The following is a 6,262-nucleotide window of genomic DNA, read 5'->3' on the forward strand; positions in this document are numbered from 1 at the left end:
TCTGCTATTTTACAGAATATTTTGCCAGTTGGACCAAATACCTAAGAAGGAAAACTAAATGGTTGAATAATTATTTTCAGTCAATGAGGCTGAACAGGAGACTAGCAAGGAAGCGTAGAAGGAGAAAACTGAGGAAAACCAGAAATACCTAAGAAGAGGAACGTGAGACCCGTCAGTATGAGAGTTCCTTCCTTTCTCTTTTGCTGCCAACACGAGCAATCCTAGCTGGTAACACCCCGAAGAGAGGCTTTTCTGTGGTAACTAACGTCTGTGAATCTGAAAGTGGGCAGAACCGAAGTCAGAGAAGTATTGGATCAGGGAGGAGAGCAGAAACATCGTGGAGAAACCGTAACATAAAGAAAATAAGGGAATTCTAAAGCGAATGAAGGCAAGTAACTGAAGCTTTGAAGTCCCTGTGCTCATCAGCTGTTTCCAACGGCCCTGTCAGCACCAGGTTAGATAGACTCCTCCTGGCTGTCCTTCCAGCTCAGCAGTGTGGACTGTGACTGGTTTGGGCTATGAATTGTGGGCAGAAACGAGGGATGCTATGTCCATACTGGAGCATTTAGTGGCCAGTGCAATCTTGTCCAGAGTCCTTGTTCACTGCTGGCCCGATGACCAGGTAGTGTTTGACATGGTCACCCTGCCAGCCTTTATTTTAGAATTAGACTGAAGAGTTGAGTCCCCAGCTGACCCACAATGATGGCTCTGGAGGGTGAGGCAGCCACTGAGGTTTTGGAGCTGTTTGTTACTGCAGCATGACAGCCACTGCTGACTGAGACACCTCCTCTGTTCCCTGAAGTCACTGGAAGAGGCGGAACCGCCGGGAAGAAACCATTCCAGGAAGACAGGAAGGGTAATAGGAGAATCAGCACCTCATCCTTGAAGACGGAGAATGTATCAGATGAAAACAAAGTCCAACAGAAAAACCTAGGTAACTGAAAAAGACCAGTGCAGCAGAACCTCAGTATATCTCTCTCCGATACACAAGCTACCCAGAAAAATTACCATTTTTAAGTCAGAGGAGTGCAAAGAAATTCAGATGAAGTTTCATTGGACTTGTAGACTTCCCACTGAAACTCTTCGAAGCATTTTCTGCTTGCCACAGAATGTTATTTATCATGATTTAATTAACCGATCATAGTAAGATTCAGTGTGACAGATAGGAAGCTCGCTTACTGAGTTATCTAGCAGCTACTCGGTGGAATCTGATTCTGTCTCTAGATGAGCAATGACCCAGACAACTGGGTCCCTATCTTCACACATCTCATTATTCCACTTTGGGATCATTAATTAGTTGATGAGGTTAAAGGTTTTGCTTCTTCTACAAGCCTCACGGGTCTCTTTGTTCTACAGCCGGAGTCGGATAATACGTGGGGTTTACCTGTCAGCCCCCAAACGGAGCACTGTTTAGATTTTGGGACTACGGAAGGGCAGCGTAGGGAGTAAGTTGCTAAGGTGATGACTGGGTTGTAAGGTGAGCGAGACACTGAACCAGTTGGAACTTGAGAAGGCCAACTCGCTTCCCAGGCACGATACTTAGGAAGGACACCTTGTCTTTGGTGTAAGAAGATTAGATTAGATTTCCTTTGACGGGGTTAATCGTGTATGTCTTTGGCACAGCACGGAAAATCGGAGGAGACAAGTCAGGCTGTCTTTCTTTTAGTTGTAATTTTTATCATGACCTTTTTTTAAAAAAAAAACACTTTGAATATCCTGACTCCAGAAAGGATAGGTTGTGGAAGAGTGAGGGGAGGCGGGAAGGCTAAAAGGGGCAGGGGGCCGGTGGCAGGTGTGGTGTTGTGGTTAAGAAGAGAAACAGACACTTCCCCCAACTTTCTGTTTCACTCCCATGAGATTAGGAGGGCTCCATGTTTCTGATGTTTTCTTCCTGTCTGTAAAACAAGAGTTCAATCAGTCCTCTTTTATTTTCTTCTTCTTCTTCTTTTTTTTTTTAGCTTCAGATGTCTGGTCTATGAAAGTAGGGAGTGTAATGACAGGAGTCCCCCAGCTTCCAAATGGGCCTTCGTCATTCAGAGTGATGATAAGGCCTGATTTTATTAGTGAATGAGAAGGCTGCTTGACGTAAGTCAGAAGGAAGTTAAGATGAAAAGACATGATATATTATCAGATATACAGCTGTCAGTAACAAATTAACATTAGCCCTGGGTTCTTTACACTTTGCATCCTGAATATACACCTAGAAGTACTTTGTAATTATAGTTCAGGTCTTGGGAATCATCATAAATTATCCATCTGTCATTCATTCTCTGCTAAAAGCCGCAGACCTACATTATTTCAGCAGCGCACCGACATGTCACGTGTCACGTGCTGTGAGGCACACATGTTAATTCCTCTTATGGAATACCTCAGAAGGACACGCCACAACCGACGGTGACTGGGAACAGCTGGGGGAAGAGCTGGGGTCGGCTCTGGCTGACCTGGGTCTTGCTTAACCTTCAGCTCCGCTGCTCTGGGTCTCAGTGGCCGGCTGGTTTAGAAGAGGCCCAGGGAGGAGCTCAGACTGTCGTGTAACATCTAGAGCAGCCCTGCTGTCCGGGTGGTGGTGGGATTCTGTGTAGAGAGTTCCCTTAGTTTCTGGGATGCTGTCTGGCACCCAGGACAGGGGAGGAAGGACCAGAGTCCGGGCTGGTGACACCTAGTGGCCTGTCTGGAATGTGCGGTGCAGCCATAGAGCACTCCCTGGAAAGCTCGGCCCTGCCAGGTTACGCAGGCGCAACCCCGCATCAGTGCGAACGTTCGGTTTCTGGCAGAGTCCCTGGAGTCGTGCTGATTGACGGTTGGGCTCCAGGAGCGGCACCAGCCGGCTGGGGGCGGGGACGCCGCGGGCTGTTGGAAGGCGCTGGGAGGCTCCTCGCAGTCGGGTTGGCATATGCGGCCGACGTGTGCGCGGCTCCGCGAGGCTTGGCCGGGCTGCGCGGCGGGGCACGGAGCGCGTCTCCGCCAGACTGTCTCTCTGCCTCGGCGCAGGCTGGTTATTGGAACGCTCAGGCAGATTTCCGTCGTCTCTGTCAATAAGTCAGTCTCTCCTCCACGGGGGGAATGGAAATGAGGTTTTTGCGGCCTCCCGGCCCTGTCTCCTTTGGCCACTTCATCTGCCCAGGCGCCTCCTCTGAGTCGGGCCGACACCCTGTTGACAGGTAATACCACCTGCTTCTGAACAAGACAACGTGATTCTAATAGGGTCCGGTTAAATCCTCCGCACAGAAGCAGTCTCCTTAGCCCAGTGACCGTTATTGATGGGAGGCACAGAGAGAGAAAATGAAAAGGAGGAGGAGAAGAAGATGAGAAAAGGCACTTAGGAACAAAAGTAACTGCTCGTCAAACCGCGAGGGCTTCGCCGAGGGGTAATCCCGTGGCCTAAGACGCATCGTCTGTTACTTTGACAGCCCGTCTTGGGGTGATAGACGGGAGGACCCAACATCATCACTGCTGGCCAGGAGTTCCGCGTCGAGCTTCCTGAAGACGCCAGCAGATGTATAACCCAGGCGGCACGACTCTTCCCTCTGATGCCGACCAGCTCAGAGTTCCTCGTGGACCGTGGAAGACCGAGCGGAAGAACACTGTTCAGCGTGTGAATGCCTGCGATGTTTCCTTCATTGAGAGAGAGACGCGAGTGAGAAAGGGCAGGGAAGATGCCTGTGGCCGCCCGGAGGCCATCAACACCCGGCTGTCCATACCCTATCCTATCCGCTTGTGAGGCCAGAGGGGCCCGTTAGAAGCTCCATCGGGCTGTCGTAGAGCGGAGGCCCCGCTGAAATCCAGTGGCACCTCCAGAATCAAGGCGCGAGCCAGGCCGCAGGGCACACCCGGGCTCCAGAGCAGGTGGCAGGCTGCCGTTCACTCACCTCCCGCACCAGCACCCCCTCCTCAGCTCTCACCTCTGGGGCGCAGGGAAGGAGACTCCCTGTGCCCAGTGATGGGGAGAAAGCCCGAGCCGAGTTTATGAATGGGTGAGCCGGGCTTGGCATGTGGAGGGCGATGGCTCCACGTGAATGGGAGCGAGACGTGAGGGTGGACACAGGACTTCTGTCTGCATCACGCCGGACGCCTCTGCCTGGTGCAGAGGGCTGGAGTGGGGTCCAGGAGCGGACTGGCCAGAGGGATGTTGGGGCTGGTCCTGGCCCAGGCAGAGACAGGCAGCAGACACTGGTGGGGGCCGTCCTGGTGCAGGGTCTGTGTTAGAGGCTCAGCTTGTCTCGTGTCACACATCTTTGTGAACTTAGCTCTGTGGTCACTCATTGTGTCTGTAATCCCTGCCTCACCTCTGTCTCCCTTGGTGGCAATGAGCTCCAGGAACCAGGGAGCTTGTCAGTCTTGTTCACTGACATCTCTCCTCCCCTGAGCCTAGAATAGGACCTGGAAAGTTATCTACACTCAGTAGATACTGATCGAATGAAAAAAGGGTTTTCATTCAGCAGACACACTCCCAGGCATGGACTTCATCTGAGAAGCTACTTAAAAGCAATTTTGTTTTTTGAAGATTGGGCCTCAGATTAATAGCTAGGGGCCTGTAAAAGAGATGGTCTCCAATTAGGGACCTGGGAGTTGCCCTCAGAAAGGCCCTAGGATTCTGGTGATAGATGGAGTTTGACCTTGACCTTGCAAACCCATGAGTACTCAGTAGTAGCTGTGTGATGTAGGGCAAGGTAGTTAACCTCTCTGTGCTCTGTTATTTCATCCGTAACAAAGAAAAGTGATGTCTCTCTCATGGGGCTGTTCAAAAGTTGAAAGGACCGTCTTGGGTACGCAGCAGCAATGTATTTACTCAGAGTGAATATTCCACCAGCAATGGTGTGTCATGGTGGCAACAGTTCAGACTGGGATGATTGAACAGGGTGTGGAGTGCAGGGTCAGGGAGCACCTCCGCTCTTCAGCGTGTCCTGGGTGGGGAGCACGGACCGCTCTGGCTTCAGCACTGACGACAGGCGCACGCGGGGCACCAGACACACTAACCCGATGCCACAGGACCCACAGAGGGTGGCCAGTCACCCAGCTACTCTAAAATCAGCTCGTCAGTCCTGGGTTGGATGTGAGACCGGCTGGGCATGTCACAGACAACTCTGTGAGTTTCAGCCCATTTTTTCCCTACATGCTGATTTTGTTGGCAACTGAATTTGTGCTAACACCCTAGGATTTTGTTACATTTTTTGGTTAAGAAGTCCAGAAGACTTTGGACTTGGCTTTGAAGAAACTGAAAGTGAATTGAATTTGCATTATTTAAGGGGCTTATTCAGACGAACACTTCTCTCTCTTCAGATTTAAGATTTTAAAGGCTCAGGAGTTGCTATTTCAGCAACAACAATGATATCTAGGGTTTGGTCTCGATGGGTTTAATCTTAGATCTACATCCTTAACATTTTGAAAAATGGGGGTGCTGACACATTCATTCAGCCCAACCTGTCTGGACGGAAGGAAAGGAAGGACAAGCTGGAGTGGCTCCCGTTCTCGTCTGAGAAAGCGACCGTCCGTCCGTCCGTCCGTCTCAGACCTCAGCAGCCCACTGTGCTGAGTGTGTGCATGTTTCCCCAACCTGCTGACCCGACAGGTGCTGTCGTCTTCTCTGCTCTCCTGGTCGACCCTCATCCGCGTGGAGAGAGCTGGGGTCTCAGGTTCTGGCTCCCCGTGATTTCCATTCTTTGATGAGCTAAGGGAAGAGTCTGGTGGTTCACCTCATCTCCATCCTGTTTCCTTCCTTCCTTCCTTCCTTCCTTCCTTCCTTCCTTCCTTCCTTCCTTCCCTCCCTCCTTCCTTTCCTTCCCTCCCTTCCTCCCTCCCTCTTTCCTCCCTCCCTCCCTCCCTCTTTCCTCCCTCCCTCCCTCCCTCCTTCCCTCCTTCCTTCCTTCCCTTCCTTCCTTCCTTCCTTCCTTCCTTCCTTCCTTCCTTCCTTCTCTTTCTTTTCTTCCCCTCCCTCCCTCCCTCCCTCCCTCCCTCCCTCCCTCCCTCCCTCCCTCCCTCCCTCCCTCCCTCCCTTCCTTCCTTCCTTCCTTCCTTCCTTCCTTCCTTCCTTCCTTCCTTCCTTCCTTCTCTTTCTTTTCTTCCCCTCCCTCCCTCCCTCCCTCCCTCCCTCCCTCCCTCCCTCCCTCCCTCCCTCCCTCCCTCCCTCCCTTCCTTCCTTCCTTCCTTCCTTCCTTCCTTCTCTTTGACATGGCCAGCCAAACCACACAGGTTTCAAGGGCACAACTCACTAACACATCATCTGCACACCGCATCACGCCTCCTCCGCCCCGTGCAAAGTCTC

Source organism: Saccopteryx leptura, chromosome 9, assembly GCF_036850995.1.
Source record: "Saccopteryx leptura isolate mSacLep1 chromosome 9, mSacLep1_pri_phased_curated, whole genome shotgun sequence".
NCBI lineage: Eukaryota > Metazoa > Chordata > Mammalia > Chiroptera > Emballonuridae > Saccopteryx > Saccopteryx leptura.